Raw genomic sequence first — 24,327 nt, forward strand, 5'->3', positions numbered from 1 at the left:
GCTGAAATACTGCAGTTACCTGCTTTTCCATTGGATTTTTCAACAGTAGTAAGCATCAATCTCACATTTGATACAGGGCTATAATATTATCAAGGATTATCTGTGTTTCTGGAATCGAGAATTTTTCTATTACCCCTGCTTCAGCAGCAACACTTTTTATCAGAGTCGGTATTCTCACTTCATATGATGGACTCCTTTTGAACAACATACCACCCCATTCCTCCACGTCGAATAATGACCTGGTCCAATACATGATGAAATCTTAATTTGTTTACATACTTTTACATGCATTCACGAGTAAATATAATCCTGCAAGTAAATTCTTTAGAAATATATTTCTTCTCAACCAAACCTTGATCTGGTTTTACAGTGTTCTGTCGCTATTTCAGTACTTCAGTAAAATTCATTGACTTATCACATTTTCCCCCATACTTCCTACCACTTCTTCTTCTGAAATAAAAGCACTGTGACTTCATGTCACCTGCTTTATTAGCGTAAAAAATATCTGAGCTGTTTTATTTCTTTTTGCTGTTCATGGCTTTCATTGTTACTCTCTGCGTAAACAATGTTTCCTGTCTTCAATGAGATATTTTCCCCTTTCCTGCCTGAATATCTTTCTTTGCCCAATTTCTATCTCACAGACTGAAATCGATTTCGGAAGACAAACCTAATTTATTAGTGAACCCATAATCTATCGCAACATCTGATGTCAATTTTATATTTTGAAATCACTGCTCTTCCAAATGAGGTCACATGCATTCAGGAAGTGAATTTTTTAACTTCTCCAAAGCAATTGTCTCACTTACAGCTTTATAGCTTTGAACCATTTTCAATGCCCTTATCCACCTATTAAAATAACAATGTTACAACCCAAAAAATAAATGTACATAGATCTTGTTGGAGAGTCTTCAGTGTCAAAACATACACGTTGCTCTCTTCCCACATTTGTTGCTAGACCTGCTAGCTTGCAGTCGCACTTTCTTGTTTCCATTTCACGTTCCCATCAATCACACTTCCCTTTTTATACTCAAATGTTAGTGCATGTACCATCAATCACGTTTCAATTTGCCGGTATATTTTCTGGATCATCTTATATTTCACTTCATAATATGAATGCTATACGGAACTAATGTATTTTGAACGTGTGACTTCATTTTAGTGGGCCATTTAATTGGATTACAAGCCCACGTCAAAGTAATTAAGCAACCTTTAAGGGGAGCTATTATGATGGTAATTATCCATGCATATTAAGCTGAAATATGACTCCGAAAGAAACGATGTTTCATCAATATTATTGCAATTCTAATTCTTGTGGGCCGTAAAGTTAACATCAGTAATCAAAATCAACCTTAAAAAAGATGCAAAATAAAAGATAATATGTAAAATTACACAGTGCAAGGCCATGCAGGTAGGTGCAAAATTAAAGATTATAAACTTGATCTAATCCAAAGGGAAATCTTTACCGTGACGTTTTTGCACATTTTGTAATTTTGATACTGTAAGCAACTCGATATTGTATATCAAGTAAGGAAAATAGAACCAGAAAAAAAAAACAGTTTGATGAATAGGCAATATGATAAGTAGTTTTCAAAGAACCATTTACCTAACTCTTTTTCAAGGATTGATTTGCCTAGATAAAAGTACAAAGTCACAAACGTTATTGAAACATCTCTTTTATATTTTCATCTTGGCACATTATGTCACGTATAAATGTGTAGGTTTCAATAATTTGAACAGTTTAATCAAAATCATTAATCCAATATTAAATAATCACAACGTTCTATAAACAGGACAAGTCATTCTTCGCTTGTGATTCTTTACTTCACAGCCTTCAGCCATAGTTACAAAGTAACACATTGTCAGCTACTATGCTTGCACCCACAGTGGAACTCTTCCATATGATACTTGTACATCCACGAGAATTACATAATTATGCTGCTCATAGAAATTCGTACTTCAAACATATTTGGTTCTATAACAAACCTTGAAAATTGCATGAACCGAATCACACTTATGAAGACAGCATTCAAAGTGATTCTACAAAGTAGTATCCCAATTCTGCTAACCATGATGAATCTTTTTTTATAATTACTGAAGTCTCGAGATCTGTATTTATTCCCATCTTCTTTTCTGTTTTGTCTTTCATTATGCAAGGATATCCATGGATATGTAACAAGTATTTGAACTTCCTGTTGCTTTGCCTCAGTGCCACCGCAGTGTAAAATGCTGAAATTCATTACGTCGTTGCAGTGTTGGCTGAAAATGCTAATCATAAGTGTGTCAACTTCCTCAAAAAGAGGTTATCACAAATTTTGTCCTCAGAAGTTTTTAAGCATTTAATTCTATTCGTATTCTACTTTTGTTTTAAACTTTTTGAGCCCGTGAAAAAACAAAATGTCTGTTCATATTGGTACGATTTCGAGTCGTAAATAAAGTGTGCAAAATCAGGGGAAGCTGCAAATGTCTATTATTAATGTCAAGCACAACATGCTGTTCACTTTTGCAACTATTCTGGACAACGCCTTTGTGATACTTGACAGAATGAATTTCCTCAAACTGTTGAATGAATCTTAATCATTGATCATTAAAGTTGCATATCAATGCTCCAGATTGAAACTTTTTTTAAAAAAATAAAAGCTTAGCAGTGTCACCTTAGTAATCGCCTAAATTCGGACGACTGCGCTGTGAATTCCCCTGTGCACCAAAATGGCATTTGTAGTCTCCATTCGGTTTTGCTACCAATTCGGCTGCTACTGAAAATGTATAATCCTCCTTTTACTCAATAGTCATTGCTGGCGTACTCCAAAGTAAAAAAAATAAATTCCGATTAGCTCCACTTCCTTGTCAAAATTTCAAAACTGGAAGAAATAAGATTTCTCTCGTAAGCATTTTATTTTAAAGGTAGACTTGTTGTTGTCTGTCCCGTCATTAAATATGTTCTAAACATTACCTAGCAATTCACTCACCCTAACCAACGTTGCATGGAAACTTGACATCAGGACTGCTGCCTATATATTTATGCCTTTCCTAAATTTGCCTAATGCTAGTACTCAGGCATTGGTCCATCTGTCTTTATCCAGAAACAACTGCTTATATCACCCAACAATATGCTTTTTACGAAATATTTACTTAGAATGGCAAAACATTAATTGTATATCATGCGAGGCTTGATCCACTCTCATTTTTTCGGGTGAAACAATCATAATCTATTAATCAGCGAGTTTGCTCATAGTGGATCACAAGGAAACCAAGGGAAATAATTTCTTAAGTTGTGGGCAGTGAGCGAGTGAACTTTAGTAATCAGGAATTAAATATACACAAATAAATCAGTCACACAATATTTGGAGACTGGAGATACGTCATAGATTGGACAGTATTGCACATTCAATGAAGGAAAATACAGTGTAACAAGAAGAGAAATAAACACATTCGAGTGCTCTAGATGACGAAATGCATGCAGAGTAAATGCAAATATAAGTAAAAGGATGGATTGCATTGTATTGAATACATGTTGTAACTTGGCAGTATATTTATTTGGAGGAAGTTTTATTTTAGTGGAATACACTATTTAATTGTTTTTCTACAAGTCACCAAAGTCAATTGGCAATTTGTCTGTTAACGTAAGTGAGAAAGTAAAATGGATTGCCATAGTGAAATGAGTGAAAATAAAACAGTGCAAAACTTTGGCCTATTTTCAAATAATTAGGTGAATTGATTCAGAGCTAAGGAAACTTGCATGTGGCAACTTGATAGGAAGTGCGATGCAATGGAAGTGAACGATTTTTTTTGACGATTGACAAAAAAATAAAATAATAGAAGCAAAAACGAGTCAAAAAGAAAATCACGTGGTAAGTTTTTCAGTTTTGGAAGGCGTCATTTCTGTGTCAACCCTGTAATTGTAAACTCAAAACTGATTTGCTGTATGGCCTTTTTGTAGGAAGAATTCTGTTTGCTTTTCGTTGGTAATGTCAGAGATTTATGGTAAAAGGCTCAATCGGTGAACTTTAGAGAGACAATTGGCTGAATGACTGCATTCTGTGCTGTAACAATTCTGTGGTTTTGAGTGATTCGAAGAAATTAAAATTTTACAAAGATAAAGACTCTAATTAAACTCAGGCAAATTTCGAAGTTTCAAAATAGGACAAAATAAAATGAGAGTGATTCGGCTGCTTCAGGATAATACATAATTTTACTTTTACTCGTGAGACATTACTGCCATTCTCCAAATTAAAAAAAAAGAAAACGCAGCTGCTGCTGATCCCTCCCTTGCTTATCAGAATTTCAAACGTAGAAGAAGCCAGGTTCCTATAGTAGGCCATTGTTTTTTTAAGAAAGACTTGTTTACGCCGTGGCAGTACATTTTAGAATTTTGAGGCAATCAAAGTTGAATTAGCAACAAAGTTAACAAAACATTGCAAGCATTTTGTACGAAGAAATTCAGCAGACGTTTTTTTTTCAATAAGAGCCAAGTAATGATAAGCCTGCCAATTGTACTATGATGATTACAATAAAGGAGACAGAATTACTTTCAGATGTTATAATGAAACAAATAGCAATCACTGAACCATATTAATTAAATTAAAAAAAAATGAAAATGCTACACACTGAGTAATATTTGTTCATATTACTTAAATACACTGGGTGAGAGAGTAAGTGGGCGGCACGGTAGCACAATGGTTAGCACTGCTGCCTCACAGCGCCAGAGATCTGGGTTTAATTCCCGACTCAGGCGACTGACTGTGTGGAGCTTGCACATTCTCCCCGTGTCTGGGTGGGTTTCCTCCGGGTGCTACGGTTTCCTCCCACAGTCCAAAGATGTGCAGGTCAGGTGAATTGGCCATGCTTAATTGCCCGTAGTGTTAGGTAAAGGAGTAAATGTAGGGGAATGGGTGGGTTGCAGTTCGGTGTTGACTTGTTGGGCCGAAGGGCCTGTTTCCACACACTGTAAGTAATCTAAAAAAAATCTAAGAGAGAGATGTACACCATGGAAATAGACCTTTTGGTTGAACTCGTCCATGCTGACCATACATCCTAAATTTATCTAGTCTGATTCGCCAGCACTCTGAAACCTTCATGTTCATATACCCATCCAAATGATTGCCAAATGTTTAATGTACAACCATCCACCACTTCCTCTCGTAATTCATTCTATACATATACGCCCTCTGCATGAGCACGTTGCCCCTTACATCTCTTTTAAGTCGTTCCCTTCTCACCCTAAACCTATGCCCTCTAGTTTTGGACATGCATGCTCTTTATGATTTCATAAACCTCTATAAGTTGAATTTGTTCTTTGTTAATTTCACAAAGAAATCGGACTAATGCAGTTGGAGGGATATTTATATTGAGTTTAAAATACATTAACTGAAGCAACACTTTATCTGATTATACCATTGCGAGTGCAGAGGAGGATACTAAGGATTCTTCCAAGTGTGGAACTTTCCACCTGTGAGGAAAGTTTTGATAAGTGCAATTTGTTTTGCATGAATCAACACGGCGTGAGAGGGTTCATGCTATAGTTTGGTACAATTATCGAGGTGCACAGATGAACGACATGGAAGAGATCTTCTCCCCGTTTTCGGGGTTGATAACCAGGCAGCATAGATTTGAAGTGTTTGTTCTTTTGATGAAAGGAAATTTAAGGGTTTTTTCACTTAGTGGGTGCGTGGTGTTCAGAATGCTTAAGCAAGACGATAGTTTAGGAAGGCAAGCTTGTAACAGCTTAGCAGGTCTATTGCGATAACATAACCTCCAGTTCTATGGTGAAAAATTTGGAATATGTGAATAGTGCAACTAGATGTTAGTTAATTTTCATGAACATTTTTCTGTCACATGTCCTGCTTCAATCTCTTAGCGGCAAAAAATGCTGCAGATGCTGGAATCCAAGGTAAACAAGCAGGAGGCTGGAAGGAAGCCAAACTTCAGGCAGCACAAAGAGAAGGAGAAGTCAACCTTTCGGGTGAAATCCCCTTTGAGGACTGGGAATGGGTGCTAATTGATCTGGAGATAAAGTGGAGTGTAAGAGAGTAGCGGGGTGGTGAGGTCGGGATTTATAAAGCAGGTAACGGGTACAAGCTAGTTGGTCAAAGGAGGAATGAATCGTTTGGTAGCTGGAATGAAGGGTCATTACTGGAATGGAAGGGAGGCTGATGCATTGGGATGTGAAGTTATTTGAAATTGGCAACCTCAACTGAGTCCTCCAGTCCCTCCTATTTGCAAGCTGATTTGCTGTGGCATAGGAAGAGGCCAAGAATTGCCATTTCAGATAGCGAGTGGAAAGATAAATTAAAATGCGTAGTAATTGGGAGGTCAGGCTGGCAGCTGCCGGCCAAGCTGAGATGGTTGGTGAACCGTGCCCCAAGTTTATGTTTGATCACCCTCATGTAGAGAAGACGATATCAGGAGTACTGATAAAGTAAACTAGGTTGGAGGAAAAGCAGATAGACATCTGTCTCACATGGAAGGACTGATTGTAGCGTAGGATGAGACGAGAGTAGTAGCGTGCAAGCAGTTATTACGGTTTCAGGAGAAGGTACATGAGAGTGGCTTGGTCGAGACAGTGGCTTGAACCAAGAATGTGCGAAGGGAAGCGTGGAAGGCAGGGAGGTGTGGGGAGGGCAGATGGTAAGAGTGGTACGTGGTACTAACCATGTTCTCCACCTGTTTAGTAATTGTAATTCTCTGCCAAAAGCACTTTATCTTCACTTTGTAACTTCAGTCCCTTTGCAAACGCATACCCCACAAGGATGGACTTCAGGCTCTCAGCTTCTTCCTCTCCAACAGACCCATCCACTCCCCTCCACGAGTTATCCACTCCAGATAACTCTCTGTCCTTGTTTGTTGTCTTCTTTTCTAATTCTGTCGGCAGGCTCCAGACGGACGTTTATTATAAATCCACAGACTCCAATAAATGTCTGGACTACATATCCTCCCATCCAGTAACCCCGAAAGGACTCCATCCATTCATCCGATTTCTCTGCCCCTGCCGCATCTGCTTTCCCGAGTAGACATCCCACATTCAAGCATCACGGATGCCCACCTATTTTGAATGACACACGACCTCGCACCATCATCCTGTCAACCCTCCATTGCACCTCTTCCATTCACCACTCCTCTGTTCTAACTCATGTCTAAACGCAATAAAGTCACTGACCACTTTGTTGTCATCAGCCACCTAACCAGTGTCCGCATGTAACATATCATTCATAAACATATCTGTCAACTCCACATAGAACCCACCACCAGGAACATTCTCCCCTTCCTACAAAATTATGAGGGGCATGAATAGGGTAAATAGACAAAGTCTTTTTCCTGGGATAGGGGAGTCCAGAACTAGAGGGCATAGGTTTAGGGTGAGAGGAGAAAGATAAAAAAAAAAACTAAGGGGCAACTTTTTCACTCAGAGAGTGGTGCGTGTATGGAATGAGTTGCCAGACGATGTGGTGTAGGCTGGTACAATTGCAACATTTAAGAGGCATTTGGATGGGTATATGAATAGGAAGGGTTTGGAGGGATATGGGCCGAGTGCTGACAGATGGGACTAGATTGGGTTGGGATATCTGGTCGGCATGGACTTGTTGGACCGAAGGGTCTGTTTCCATGCTGTACATCTCCATGACTCAATCACTCTCTGCTTTGTGCAAAGACAGTTCCTTTTGGCGAAACTTGGTTCACATCATTCTCCCCACAAACAGCTCCATCCCTCGAATCTCTGGGTACATTCCCCAACAACCCCAAAATATGCAGATCCTGATGACACATTACCCCCTCTCCTTAACCCAATGCCTCAAAGAGGCACTCCAGTGTAGAAGAAATCTTGCCAGACTCTCCTCCCGCCTAGATTACTGCATCTGTTTTTCCGGATGTGGTCTTTTATAGATCGGGAAAATGAAACATCAATTCATTGAGCATCTCAGCTGCGCCCGTGGACCTAAGCTCCCAATCATGGCTTATTTTCATTTCCCTTCCCATTCGTTTTCTGCCATGACCATACTTAGCCTCGTCCATTGCCACAGTGAAACACATCACAAATTGGAGCAACAGCTCCTCATCCTCAGCCTGGGCAGCGTACATTACGTGAGACTCAACATTGAGTTCTCCAATGTCAAATAAACCCTCTTCCCATTCACTGTCTCCCTTCCCAGCTCCTCCCCCTCTCTTCCATAGCTCTGTAAGACAATTCCTTCCAACCGTATTCAATCCTCTCAAACGACGAACTGGGTTCTGCTCTTCACCTGTATTTACCTATCGCTACCTCACGGCCCTGCCACCAACCCAGTTTATCCGCAGCTGTCCTTTCGCACACCGCCATCCTGAAGAAGTGTTGCAACTGTAACATTGATTTCTGCATCTTCTGATGCTGCCCAGTTTGCAGCGTTCTTCCAGCCTCCTGTTTGATTGCCTTTTAATGCCTTTGAATCTATAGCTAGATTGTCAGAAAAAGAATGAACTGCGTAAGCAAACAGTTAAAATGTGGACAGAAAATTAAGTGAGACAAATAAAATGCATTGATGAATCAAAGTCTCATGTATTTTGGAACATATGTAATGGTTTCACAATGATTCTTCACGTTCGTTCAATCTAGAATACGTTTCCTGGAAGTGTGCAGGCTGCAGCATGAACAGACATTTTAAAGGGGTAAACATTAAGAAAGATAATACCAGCAGTCTGTCGAAAACAGTCGAAGTTTATCGTTAGAGTCCTGATTTCATGACAGAGCAGAGAACGAGGACGAACGTAACTGAGGAAAAGTCACTGTTAAATCTGTTAAAACTTCTGTGGATATTTTATTTTGTCAGTATTCCAAATGGTCTGACCTCGACCCTGACTCATACAAGACTGTTTATGCTTTTGCCTGCATTGTGTATTGTCATATTGGCCATCTGAACAATGGCAAAGACAATTCACATCACAGAAAGAGGCCCTTCGGCCCCCCAAGCCCGAGCCGAGCCAAATCTACTGGTTAAACCTATCACGCAATTCTTATGTATTTGTATCCCTCTGCTCTCCACCCACTCAAACATCTATCCAGAGACACCTTGAAAAACTCTGCGAAGTCTGCCTCCACGGCCTCTGCTGGCAATGCATTCCAGGCACCTACCACCCTCTGTGTGAAGCACTATCCTCGTATATTCCCCATAAACGTTTCACCTCTCACCTCGAACGCGTGACCTCTTCTTATTGAATCCTTCAAACTGGGAAATAGCTTATCTCTGAATAAGTAATGACGTGTAGGTTGCAACGGGACATTGACAGGTTGCAGAGCTGATCTGAGAAGTGGCAGATGGTGTAAACTGGTAAAGTTTGTAGTGGTTCAGTTTGGAAGGTCAAATTTGGATGCAGATTACAGGGTTAAAGGCAGGATTCTTGGCAGTGTGGAGAAACAGAGGGATCTTATGGTTCATGTCAGCGAAAGCTCAAAGATGCAAAGCAATCTGATAGGTTTTTAAGATGGCTTACAGTGTGTCGGCTTTCGGTAGCAGGAGACTGGATTTAAGAGCTGCGACGTTATGCTGTAGCTCGATAAAGCCTGGTTAGTTGAGTTCTGGTCGCCACATTATAAGAAGAATGTGGAAGCTTTATAGAATATGCAGCGGAAATTTACCAGAATGCTGCCTGGAGTCGAGGATGTGACTCATGAAGAACAGTTGAGGGAACTATTGTTTTTCTCATTGGATGGTGAACGATGAGAGGTTACTCTATTGAATTGTACAAATTGATGAGAGGATGCACAATGTGGATAGCCAGGAACTTTTTCCCATTGTGGAAATGGTTATGACAAGATAATATGATTTCAAGAGGATCGGTCAATGTTGTCTGGGAGATGCCGGAGATAGCTTTTTTATTAGAATGTTGGGTGCATGAATTGCACTGCTAGCAATGGTAGTCGTTTCAGATACATAGTGATATTTAAGCGAATGTTGGAGAGGTATATGGATGATCGCAAAATGGCGGGTATGTAAGTTAGTTTGACCTTATAATAGGATGAAAGATCTGCAAAACTTCGATCCCCAAATGTCCTTTTCTGTGCTGTACTGTTTATGCTAATTTATAATGTCATGGATTGGTTTATTTACAACTGCATCTGCTGTCCAGAACGATGATATCCAATATACTTATGATTCCATAATTCATAAATGTGAGCAGGTAGTTGTTTTTCTTTTCCTTTTTTCTCTTCGCCGTTGACTGATACACCTTAGCCTGTTAAGGTACTAGGTAACACAAAGAAAAACGGCGATGGTTTTGGTTTTATCTTTCCATCATAAGTATTGCACTGATTTAAATGCTAAATCAGCATTATACTGTAAATACAATTATGTATATTTCCAGCATTTTCCTCAGATTTTCTGAGGTTTTGCTGTGTAAAAAGAACTACGTAATAAACAGAAGTCAATGAAGTACACCCATGTGCAAATTTATTCGAGGTGGTTTATAATTATATTGTTTTTTAAAAAAAAATCTTGTAAGAAACACATATTCACTATGTTGCCAGCCAATCTTTTGTACTCTTCTTATATTTCAGCTATCAAGTAAACAGTACTTCTGTTTTTGCTAATTGTGTTGATGCACGGAGTTGATAAAGTGTGGCACGCAATCCTTTGGAAACAACTTCTATTTTGTGGAGTAACTTTTATAAATAATAATACAAATACTTCAAGGAGTAATGCTATTCACGTATGTCTGAGGTGTGAAAAACTTAATCCTAAATCGTGAAATATTCATATATTCCATTATTTCGTGAGAAAGGAAATGAATTCAAAATGTTTTCTGCTCATATTTGGAATTGCAATTCGTTCGATATTCTCATCTGAAGCCAATTTTGGATACGCATTACTATGTAAGAGAAAATTTGTAAATCATATATCATTTCAGTAAATTTACTGGCATAGCAATAGAAATTCCAGGCCAATGTGCCAGGGGAATAAAAAACATATCACACCATAGAAGCTGGAGCTAAACTGTAGGAGATTTGTTTTTGTGTGTACATCATCAAAAACTAAGAACCAAAAACATAAATTGTTACCATTACTCAACAAGTCAGGCAAAATTTGTGGAGAAGGATCAATCGACAAGAAACATTAACTCTGCTTTTTCGCCACTAATGAGTTACACAAAACACACTTTCTTCGAATTAGTTTATTACATATTCCAGACTTGTTAAAGAAATCCCATTTTTTCCAACAATTATCCTTGCATGATTCGCCCCTACAGGACACTTCAGACATGCAGCAACATTGTTGCTTTCTGAGTTCCTTCTGAAATTTAGGAACAATACAATTATTATAAGCAAACCTAGGAGACCAAAATATTCCGAATGATACGAAGAAATCACTACAGCCCGTTGAGAATAATATAATCTACTATCATCCATGCCCTCCTGGTAATTTTTTACCCATGCTGAATATTGGGGAAATGATTAAAATTGACCAAAAATCTATACTTGGGTGAATAGACGTTTCTAATTTCTGTACGCTTGGAAATATGGTGTAGCAGTCAGTATTTGATGGGGAAGAGTGGTGAGAAAGAAAACAAAGAAACAAAAAAAACAGAGTAATGTGCTTGAATGCATTGGTCTGAAGCCTTTTACTTTAACGCACCAATCGTCAATTAGAATTTTTAAAGGTTTTTCAGTAGGGAATATAAGTAATCATATTTCTGATAGGACAAACGATTAAATAGCACCATTTCGATAACTTGGTCACTGCTCAGTAACAATAAAATTCAGTATTGTACCTAATTGATTGTGCGACTTGTAAAAACGCTTGCCATGGTTAGGTAATTCGCCAAAAGTATGTATGATGAATTGTTCAATAGATTTTCTGATAAATTTTCTTACTCAAATCTCGAATTAATGCATCCAAATCTGCAATTGAAAGAAAACAAAAAAAAAGTTTACACACAAATTTTCACGAAGATTGTAGAATTCGTATGACAACTTGTGTACTGACTAGACAAGGAAAATACTTGACAATCAATCAGAAAATTAAACCTCCCCAATTGGTTTAGATGTTGGCTGCGCTGCCATATGAGGACGGTCATAGAAATATTGACAGATCGTTGACATACCTCTGAAGAATAAAAGGCTCGCTGGTTGGTACATTTTTATTTGGAACTGATCAGAAGTTTATACTTAGAGAAGGTATTCCTTCATGCACTCAGCTGCAAGGAATAGATAACTTTTCTGAATTACAAAAAATAACAGATAATTTATTTTGAGATTTGAATGATTCATTTGGACACTCAGACAGTAGAGAAGCCTAAGAATTGTCAAGAATATAGAGCTATAGATTGTCAGCCGTTATGTAAGTTCAAGACAAAAATCGGCAGATTTCTCCACATGAAAACATGAATGGATATGGTGGCAGTGCAGGAAAATAACTCCAGTACAGTACGTCAGCGATGTTGTATATTAGTGAAAGATCAGGCGTGATTGCGTGAAATATCTTTTCATGGTTCCTTGGTATATTCCTGCAATGTTTCCACAATTCTGACGAATTCAGATTGCTGTATTGGTCGCCTAATAAGTTTCCATTCAGTCAGACTTTATGGACTTCCACCCTTTTCCAAATCAATCTGTTCAGAGATATCATTCCACACATCTGAAGCAAGCAGGTATTGAACCCTTCTGAATACGCCATGTATTTTCTGTCAATCATAAAACACATTGCACACTGCTATTTTAAATACACTGAATTTGCAAATTTACTTCTAGTTCTTATAACGAACAAAAACATGGAGAGATATGCATCAAACAGGGAAATGAAAATATAATTACATATCTGGCAACTCTTCTAATTTTATTGCTCTAATATACAACCACAAAGGCACATTTAAAATGGAGATGTTATTCAATGTGAAACATTGACTTTTATTTTCCTAGTTCATTCATTACATCTTGCACATTAATATGAATGGTTATATTAATTGGGATTTTCTTCGTTTTGGGATTGTCATCGGATTTTGGTCCATTGGATAGTTCACTCATCACAAATACAATTAGTAGCTCTTCTGTGAATTTCCTTTCCTATTACCCTCAGGTACTAACTTGTCCAGTCAAAGCCAAGAAAATAAGCAAATTCCCCATAAAAGAGAGTGATGGTGGTGATGTAGTTATGACTTAAATAGTAATAAATGATGATTACCTGGATCGTAATAAGTTTGGCAATGACCTATTGGACAAGAATGTTCTTTTTAATAACATTTAAGAGTGCACGTTCACCTGCAATTTAAAGTCCAATTAATGCGTAGGCAATGCTGAAGCTTGTATTCCATATACCTATATATTCATTCCCCTGGCATTATCAAATTTATGTTGACTTCCTTTTGCTTTCACCACCATTCAATCATCAATTCCATTATCAATTGTTCAAGACTAGTCACATTAATGCTTTATTGAGATTTAAAATATCCCGTTCTCATCGTTGTCTTAATAAAGATACATCTTATAGATCCACTGTATCTCATATTCGATTCAGAATCACAAACTCTGCTTCAACAGATGTTTTCAGATTTCCAGGTTCTGATAACTGTTGGATGTGTTTTGTTTCTGAAATTCGGAATAAAGCACAAGAAAGAAGATATCACAGGACAAGTATAGATGTTGGTTATTTTCAATGAGTCAGTAAGTCCATATCTAGGAATTATGGAACTTTTAAAAGTATTATTCCCAAGTCTACAATCTACAATATGTGTCTCCGCTCCCACGCCGATACATCGCTAACCTGCACGACCAAAACGCCGCATGTGTCTCCGCCCCCACGCCGATAACCGTCACCACGCTTAACCCCACCCCCACGTCGATCTCTGTCACGTCTAACCCCGCCCCCACTCCGATCTCCGTCACCACGCCCAACTCCGCCCCCACTCCCATCTCTGTCACCATGCCGAACCCCGCCCCCAGGCCGATCTCCGTCACCACGTCTAACCCCACCCCCACGTCGATCTCCGTCACGTCTAACCCCACCCCCACTCCGATCTCCGTCACCACGCCCAACTCCGCCCCCACTCCGATCTCCGTCCCCGCCCCCACGCCCAACCCCACCCACACTCCCAGGTCCAGCTCCAGCCCCACACCAGGTCCCAGCTCCCAGCCCTGTCGTGATTTCACCATCCCTCCAGAACTACCCCTCTCTGAGGATGAAAGATCAGTCCTCCGCAGAGGCCTCACCTTCATTCCCCTACACTCTCGGATTAACGAGTTCAACATGCGGCGTGACATCGAACAATTCTTCCACCGCCTTCGCCTCTGCACCTACTTCTTCAACCAACATTCTAGCCCACCCTCTGACGACCCCTTCTCCCGCCTCCAACACACCCCATCCACCTGGACACCCCGTGCTGGCCTCTTACCCGCCCTCGATCTCTTCATAGCCAACTGCTGCCGCGACATTAACCACCTCAACTTCTCCACCCCTCTCACCTACTCCAACCTCTCACCCTCGGAACGTGCAGCCCTCCACTCCCTCCGTTCCAACCCCAACCTCACTATCAAACCAGCAGACAAGGGAGGCGCGGTAGTACTTTGGCGCACCGACATTTACACCGCTGAAGCTAAACGCCAGCTCGCGGACACCTCCTCCTACTGCCCCCTTGACCATGACCCCACCTCCCACTACCAAACTATCATCTCCCAGACCATCCAGAACCTCAACACCTCAGGGGATCTCCCATCCACCGCCTCCACACTCATAGTCCCACAACCCCGCACTGCCCGTTTCTACCTCCTGCCCAAAATCCACAAACTTGACTGCCCCGGCTGACCCATTGTCTCAGCCTGCTCCTGCCCCACCGAACTTATCTCTGCATACCTCGACATTGTCCTGTCCCCCTTAGTCCAAGAACTCCCCACCTCCGTTCGGGACACCTCCCACGCCCTCCACCTCCTCCATGATTTTCGCTTCCCCGGTCCCCAACGCCTTATCTTCACCATGGACATCCAGTCCCTGTACACCTCCATCCCCCATCACAAAGGACTTAAAGCCCTCCACTTCTTCCTTTCGCGCCATATCAACCAGTACCCTTCCACTGATACCCTCCTTCGACTGACTGAACTGGTCCTCACCCTGAACAACTTCTCTTTCCAATCCTCCCAATTCCTCCCACTTCCTCCATGGGCCCCAGCTATGCCTGCCTCTTCGTAGGATATGTGGAACAGTCCATCTTCCACAGCTACACTGGCACCACCCACCCCCACCTTTTCCTCCGCTACATCGATGACTGTATCGGCGCTGCCTCATGCTCCCATGAGGAGGTTGAACAGTTCATCCACTTTACCAACACCTTCCACCCCGACCTCAAATTCACCTGGTCCGTCTCAGACTCCTCCTTCCCCTTCCTAGACCTTTCCATTTCTATCTCGGGTGACCGAATCGACACGGACATTTACTATAAACCGTCCAACTCCCACAGCTACCGAGACTACACCTCCTCCCACCCTGCCCCCTGTGAAAACGCCATCCCATATTCCCAATTCCTTCGTCTCTGCTGCATCTGCTCCCAGGAGGACCAGTTCCAAAACCGTACAACCCACATGGCCTCTTTCTTCAAGGACCACCATTTCCCACCACACGTAGTCGACGATGCCCTCCACCGCATCTCTTCCACTTCCCGCCCTTCCACCCTTGAGCCCCGCCCCTCCACCCGCCACCAGGACAGAACCCCACTGCTCCTCATCTACCACCCCACCAACCTCCATGTACAACGTATCATCCGCCGTCATTTCCGCCACCTCCAAACGGACCCCACCACCAGGGGTATATTTCCTTCCCCTCCCCTATCAGTGTTCCGAAAAGACCACTCCCTCCGTGACTCCCTCTTCAGGTCCACACCTCCCACCAACCCAAACTCCACTCCCGGCACCCTCCCCTGCAACCGCAACAAATGCAAAACTTGCGTCCACACCTCCCCCCTTACTTCCCTCCAAGGCCCCAAGGGACACTTCCGTATCCGCCACAAGTTCACCTGCACCTCCACACACATCATCTATTGCATACGCTGCACCCGATGTGGCCTCCTCTATATTGGGGATACAGGCCGCCGACTTGCGGAACGTTTCAGAGAACACCTCTGGGACACCCGGACCAACCAACCGAACCACCCTGTAGCCCAACACTTTAACTCCCCCTCCCACTCCACCAAGGACATGCAGGTCCTTGGACTCCTCCATCGCCAGACCATGGCAATACGACGGTTGGAGGAAGAGCACCTAATCTTCTTCCTGGGAACCCTCCAACCACAAGGGATGAACTCAGATTTCTCCAGTTTCCTCATTTCCCCTCCCCCACCTTGTCTCAGTCAAATCCCTCGAACTCAGCACCGCCTTCCTAACCTGCGATCTTCTTCCTGACCTCTCTGCCCCCACCCCACTCCGGCCTATCACTCTCACCTTGACCTCCCTCCACCTATCGCATTTCCAACGCCCCTCCCCCAAGTCCCTCCTCCCTACCTTTTATCTTAGCCTGCTGGACACACTTTCCTCATTCCTGAAGAAGGGCTTATGCCTGAAACGTCAATTCTCCTGTTCCTTGGATGCTGCCTGACCTGCTGTGCTTTTCCAGCAACACATTTTCAGCTCTGATCTCCAGCATCTGCAGCCCTCACTTTCTCCTACAATCTACATTACGTCGGCATGAAGATTCCTGTTGTGTATCGGGTAGCTCATTAAAAATAACTGTTCATTAAATGGTTAAACTTCTGAAGTGACAATGAAATTGGTTATATGGAAAATTTTGTCTTATGTACATTTAGTAAAACAAAACCATTGTTGATACACATTCGAGGTTTTATTAATTGCAAAGTTCAGAGGAATACATAGGATATTGGTTTAGACGATATGGTTATTTTTAAATAGTATTTGTCCCCAGAAAACACTCAACTCGCATTGACTATTTGTCAAATCATAGAAAAATATAAATTTATAGGACAGACAAAGTACATGCGAACAATCGCACTGCCTTGGCTCCAGAAAGAGCTACCCAGCTAGTCCCATTCTCCAGCGTCACCTATGCAATCCTCTCTGGATTGTCACTGAATTCCTGCTGTACAATCAGTATAATATTTCGATGAGTACAGAAAAGACATGTTATATGTGAGTAGTCTCCTTGAAAAACAGGACTGTCATTAATTTTTTAATGTTGCACTTTTGATGATGTTTTGATTGAAGGTTTTAAAGGTGCGTTCAGCTTATGTTACTTGGACATGAAGTGTTTTTTTTTCTGTGAAAAGATAGTTCCTTACCATCAGAGAACAACAGTAGATTGGAAGGTGTAATAGACATGGTGGAAAAAAAACGGATATGTAGAAGCATCACTAAAAGGACGAATTCATAAATAAAACAATTTCCCTTAAATATATATATGATTATTAACATTAGAAAATGTAGGTCTGAGAAAATCATGCCAACATTTTCTTTTAGAATCGGAGCTGATTGCCTGAATGAAAATGAAATAAACACGTAATCTCAGTAAAGAATTGAGTTTCTATTTGGATGAGAGGCAGCTTTAGAACGGCATAGAAGGGAGTTTCGAATGGCACAATGACTTATGTGTTGAGTGAAGTAGAAGTTTGGTGATTCGAATTGTGGTCTTCTTTGGAGTCAGTTCTACTACCTTTGTGTCACTTACTACAGAGAAATGCACTTCGGATTACCAATTGACCACAACATTGTATTACCAGCAGTAACGTAATTGATGAAAGCAGCTGCAAATCTGAGTAAATATTCAAATGTATATATTTTGAATTCCCCTTTTTTACCAGAATTGATCGTCATCTTCAGTCTCTCGACCTCTGTAATAGAGGTGAATAGTATCATTGCATTCCTCTTATTAGTAAATGTATTTTTTCAATTCTGAACAGAACCCGCATCTCAGCTTGAAACATAAAATTACAGTTTATTCATTTCACATAAGATTTTGCATTTTGATTTCAGTTTGATTTATTGTTTGTTGAAGGCAGTTTTTTTTTGGTCTGGTACGTTTTGACAGCCGAGGATAACATTGAATGACTTGTCCAATGTATTAGGCAAAAAATAACATTATATTTTCTGATCAATACAATACGTTAAAAGTGTTAATTTTAGTCCAGACCCAAAAGATGTTCTTTAAAAAAATGTAGAAGACCTTCTTTGAAAAAAAAAAGGAAATCGCTGGGGCATCATACAACAACGAAGAAAGAGAACCAATAAATCCTCTGTCGACTCCTTTTATCAGGAGTAAGATCTCATTTATTCTTTCATGAAACCTGAGCGTCACTGAGAACTGTAGGGTGGTGTAACCGTTCAGGTTTATTCGTTGGCAGACCTGCTTGTGATGAAGCGTGAAACCAGCTTTAGTCTGAAATACTCATGCAGGAGTGTCGTTCTTAAATTCAATGCATTTGACTGAAACGCTGTGCCCTGCAAGGTAAATTAATGGCAGTCATCTCTCCCTAATCCGCAAAGGTCCATCAGGTGTGCAGAATGTGCAAACACCCACGATCGTATTCAATTACAAAGCAAACTCAAAAGGTTTACTCCTGTTTGTAATTCTTATAGATGACAGCAACTTTAGATTTTTGTAGAGTTACATCACTCGAAAACAAAGATATTACAAAAAGAATTACAAAACATCCGAATCATGCCTAATGATAATTATAGTGCAAAGAAAAATACGTCGAAGCGATGTCATTGTCAACTTATGTTCATGATAAAATAGTGAGACAGAGAAGAAAGACACAGGGTAAGTTAAACAGATCACGTCAATGTCATCTGGTTCCATTATTCTTTGCCCATAACTTTTATTGGTTGCAAATTGTCGGTTGATTTTAGTTAATCAATGATATTGTGAAATAACTGAAATACTTTACCAATTTCTCTTTCAGCCAGTCTTTCGTCTGGGTAAGTGAGAACAAGTGAAAGGAATTAAAATCTTGGAGGTGATATTCCATAGGAAATGAAAAATAATTCAGTCCAGACCCAAATCACCATTCAAGCTCAGAGAAAAATGATTTCATAATACAATGTTCAACAGCGAAAATTGCAAGTGGGTTGTTCATTTCAAATGTTTCGGGAAATAAAAATTGAATCATTAAACAAGTGACACCACATCAGGTGATTGACAGCTTCAAAAATGTTAAAATAATCAAGAAGCAATGGGCGTGTGCTCAGAGAAATATGGATGTGGAAGAATGTGCAACGACTGTTACAGACACTTATTCGGCTCCGCATTTTTATTTCACTTCCGCAAAGACTATTACCTCCGGGGCCCCCTTGTTCACTCTTTATCGATTTCCAACATCGGTTTCCCCACCCACAACCTTATAGCTCGTTCATGTGCCACTGCAGAGTATATAACACCTGTCCAATTACTTCCTCCTCAGTATTCAAACGCCCAAAGCACGTCTTGCAGCAGGGGCAACATTTTACTCGCTCTTTAAACAACTTATTTTACTGCGTTTGTTGTTCACGTGCAATTTCCTCCTGATTAGGCAAGCAAAGCATAGATTGGTTGACATTCGTAAATAGTCCACAAAAAACCCCATGAGTTTCCAGTTGCATCCCACTGCAAAACGACATCCCCGTGGCCATCGTCAGTCTCAGGTTTGCTGCAGTGTTTCAAAGAAGCTGAGTGCAAGCCTGAAGAATCACACTTCATTTTCTGCTTGGGGACCCTGAAGCCTTCTGGACTTAAAATCGATTTCAGCATTTTTAGAGCTTGAGCAGTCCCATGCCATTATCCCAAAACCACACACATCGGGTCTCGTTTTTCAGCCATTAACTGCCACCATTAACATATTTTCATCCTCATAACGGTATGGTTATTAAATACTTTGTCTATCCAACTGCTCTTCTCGTTGATTGGGCTCTAACTCATCTAACATTTACTACCAATCTCCTCCACTCACCCGATCTGTGAATGCGTATAAAACAACAATTTCTATATGTTTTGACAAAGGGTCACTCGACACGAAACGTTAACTGTAATTTCTCTCCACAGATGCTACCAGACTTTCTGAGCATTTACAGAAACTTATGTTCTCATTTTTGTTATTGTGATTTTATGGATAGAAAAAATCAACTTAGGAGAAGTGATTCATGACAGTGCTGTACCCTCAAAATATTTTGAAAGGAACAAATGATTGATTAGGGCTAGACCAGGTGAAAATTGGTGCAGAAATCTATTCACACAAGGTCATAGAGGTATTAGACATACACACAGACACAAACACACACAGACAGTATTTGAAATCTCAGAATAACCATGCATAGTGAAAGAAACCTGTAGAATTAATATAGGCAATTGTCCTTTGTGAATACGACACCTCCACAAAAATTAACCTAGTGAGCATTTTTTAAAAAATCTCGTTATGACTGGCGTACCATTCTTTGTTTAAACGATATGATGCCTTCAAGAGATATGCATTCATTGCCACTTCATTTGCACAGAGATATTACTGCAGTTGTGCATGCATGTCCGCTTCAGATGTCGTGCATAAACAGCGTTGAGCTCCCTTCATTTTTCTGTTAATTTAGATGATAGAAGCATGAGTGGTTAGAGGCAGGCTGACACAGACCCAGATCATAAATTTGCACTCCTTTGCGGATTTGTTTTGACTGTTCAAGTTGATAGATATAACTCACCCTCTCCCCCTTCACTCTCTCTTACCATCTATATCTCTCTCACAACAAAAGGAAGAGTTACCTCTCTGCTATATGACAGCGCTACTGTTTCAACAATGTTATGCTGTTCTTGGTAGTTTTTTTTTCAGAGTGGTCATAAACGACAAAGACACTGAAATGTCTGGAGTTGAGAGTGTTTAGTGCCAACTTGATAACAGCTAACAGATTCTGCCTCTGGCAGAAGGCTTGCTAGTTAATAAAAAGTGCACGATGGAAGTTTAGTGGACAGTTCTATTAGATCTTCTTCTCTCTGGTTTGTTTTAGTTTTTCGCAGTATTTTGAAAATAACTAAAGAAAAAGTTGTTGAGTGTAAGGAACATTTCAGTGAAGTGGAGGAGAGTATTTGGGGGGACCGGATTGTTTTTTTTTTTGAGAGAAAGATGTGGAGGGCCTGCAGTCCATCCTTGGACATGTATAGTGACTGGATGTCCATATGAAGATAAAGTACAGGGGGCGGCGAAATAGACGTTGCTCAAGAGATGGAGGGCGCGTTTGGTGTCACGGATGTAGGTAGGAAGTCTCTGCACTAAGTGCAAGAGGATGGAGTTAGGATGAGATGAGTTCAGTGGGGCAGGCGCATGCTGAGACGATGGGTCCCGCTGGGGTACTTGGGCTTGTCGATCTTGGGGAACAGATAGGACAACGTATTGCGAAGCTGGGGGCCTATGGGCTTAAGGGAAGAGGAGCGAAGATCAAACTTGCTTAAAACAACAATCAAAATTCAGGTCTGAACCACCTTGTAGAACGATTCGACGGGGTCTGGCCTGGATTATAACAGCTGGTGGTAATTTTGCTTTTCGGTGTTCCTTTCTCCTCGACAGAAAAGGAGATCAAGAAAATTTGTTTTGCTCAATTTGCTTGCCAAGGGTGAGTTTCTGGGATGCTGCTATATTGTTGATTTGATTTGCATTTGTAATGTCTTAAGTATTTCGTTAATGTTAACTTTATATTTAAAACCAAAAACTCGTGTGGTTTGTATATTATCTGTGTTGGAAAAAAAGGACACTTTTTAAAATCCTAACAGTCGGACAATCGATGCACCTGTGGATCACACCATCTCACAAGAGGCTTTAAGTTAATGAGTTTCGAGAAGATTTGTAGCTCAAGTTGAGGGTCCGGTTGTAAGTTTGCTGGCTGAGCTGAAAGGTTCTTTTAAAGGTATTTCGTCACCATGCTAGGTAACATCTTCAGTGAGCCTTTGGACGAAGCACTGCTGATGTTTCTGGCTTTCTATTAATTTGCCTGGGTTTCTTTTGGTTGGTTGTGCATTTCCTGTGGAGTTGTAATTTTCTGTTCTTTTCCTCAGGGGGTGGTAAACGGAGTTAAAGTCAATGTGTTTATGCATTCAGGTTCCGGCTAGAATGCCACGCATCTCGGAATTCTCGTCCGTGTCTCTGCTTGGTGTTCCAGTTGAAGTGGTGTCTTTCCGTATCTGTATGTAAGAATACTAGTGGGAGAGGGTCAGGTCTTTTTGTGGTTAGTTGATATTCATGTATTCTGGTGGCTAGTTTTCTGCCTGCTTGTACAATGTAACGTTTGTTACAGTTCTTGTACGGTATTTTGTAAATGATATTAGTTTTGCAAGTTGTCTGTATAGGATCTTTCAAGTTCATAAGCTGTTGTTTTTGTGTGTTGTTAGGTTTACGGGCGACCATGATGCCAAGGGGTCTGAATAGTCTGGGAGTCATTTCCGAGCCTTTAAGTATAAATTAAATAAATAGTTGTGTTCTCCACTCTTTCCAAAATTCGTATTCACACTGTTTGGTCTGGACCATAATAAAAAAGACAGCTGTTGAGTGGATTAAAATCATGAAGTTTAGTGGATTTAACACGAATTGATCGAATGAGACTGATTGTTAATTGTTGATATTCCTTTTAAGGCATGCAAACACTTCGTAGCAAAAGGCTTGGTATGGATATATTTACAAATAGTCAGTCGTTGTCTAGAGTACATAAGATGGACGTGGAACCCCTATTAATTTCATTTGAGTGTTGGCCACAAAATGAAGTGGCCCCTGACTATGTGATTATTGCTAAAACGAACAAAATTCGTACGTAGAGCTGGTAAAGTCTTTACTTTATTTACAGAGCGAACATATAGGCGGCATGATAACGTGAAAAACAGAAACCTGCAGTGCATGTGAAATAATGTGAGAAGACAATTTCCTCGAAAACTAAGGACAAAACCTGGTCGAACGTGCACAGCATTTTAAAGGATCAAACAATGTAACTTTGATATGTCGATAATGGCATTGTATATACTCAGACATATGAAGCTCTTGGAGAGATTGTTCTTTTCGTGCACTTCAAAAATTATGTCCTGATGTATTGAAAGTTCATCAGAAGTATCATGGGTATAAAACTGTAATAAACAACAGTAGAACAAAAGCTAACTTTATATTAGTTCACACATCAATTTGTGTCTCTGAAATAAATTCCAATTCGTGAATTATATAAATTGGATGAAAGTTAGTCCTCAGTTGGTAAGGGGAAAATGACCTCTTATTGAAGACAGTAAAACACTTTGCCTCATAAAGCCATACGGAGTGACTCAAAGCTGTAATCAATTAGGACAAACGAAGTCGCAATGTTGGTGACTTAAACAAAAACAAATAGTGGGAAGACTGATGTGTAAAACCAGGGAAACTGCTGGATTTTTTTGAGATTGCCGTGAAGAGCATAAAATGCAAAGAGCTGTAAAGAACTGCATGGTCTTGTCAGAGGTTGATTTGCAAGGAAGTTTGAGATCACTTAAAATAATTTACTTCTGTCGGTAATGTTTCGGACTATGTATCAGGATGTGCATGTAAATGAATCCACATGTTAAGGGATAAGGAAGCACGTCAATCTTTGATGGTATTAGGTTTGGAGATATATAATTCAGAAATTGTATTGTCAGTAAAGGTGATAATATGAGGAAAGAGCAGTGTTTTACAATATTAGCCAAGACGAATGTGTCTGGAAGAATGCGATGAAGTTGTGCTATGAATAGGACACAAATTCTATGAGAGTGAAAGAAAGGTTCATAAAGATGTAAGTGGATCACAGATTGAGTCTCCCCTATTGTATTTGAAAAAAAAATGGAATCAGGCTATTGAATTGTAAGACGAAGTATAAACAGAGGTCTTGATGACTGTGCAGAAAAAAAATAAAGCCATAGTTGAAGATAGAGGAGATATCAATAAGTACGAATAATTAAAGGAAATTCTATCAGCAGAAACTATTTTTGATCAAATGTTTAAAAAAAACAGTTGTAACAAGTGAATATTGTTATTTTAATGACGTTAAACGAGTAAAAATGGAAATAATGGAAGATGAAGCATTTGCACCAAAAAGTAGGCACAGAAGAATGGACTGATTGTCTCCGGGAATGTTACCATTTTAAAAGGAAACCTTGATGAGGAAATGGTGAACATAGCTTATTCAGACAGATGGAAAATGAGCATATGTTCAGCAAATAGGATTACTGATGAGTTGCAGAAAAAAAGAGGTGTTACGGGTGGCACATAGTGTGGCAGGAAATCATTTGGATAAACGTAAAACTCAATGAAAAAAAACACATTTTATTGTCTGACCGTCATAAAGATGTGATTGTATTTTGCCAGAGATGACACCCGTGAATTAATAAGAAAAACGTCAGGCAGTGATAATACATATTCCAGCAATGGGAAAGT

This window comes from Chiloscyllium plagiosum, unplaced genomic scaffold (assembly GCF_037043375.1).
Source record: "Chiloscyllium plagiosum isolate Xiang-an unplaced genomic scaffold, Cpla_swu_hap1 HiC_scaffold_38, whole genome shotgun sequence".
Lineage (NCBI taxonomy): Eukaryota > Metazoa > Chordata > Chondrichthyes > Orectolobiformes > Hemiscylliidae > Chiloscyllium > Chiloscyllium plagiosum.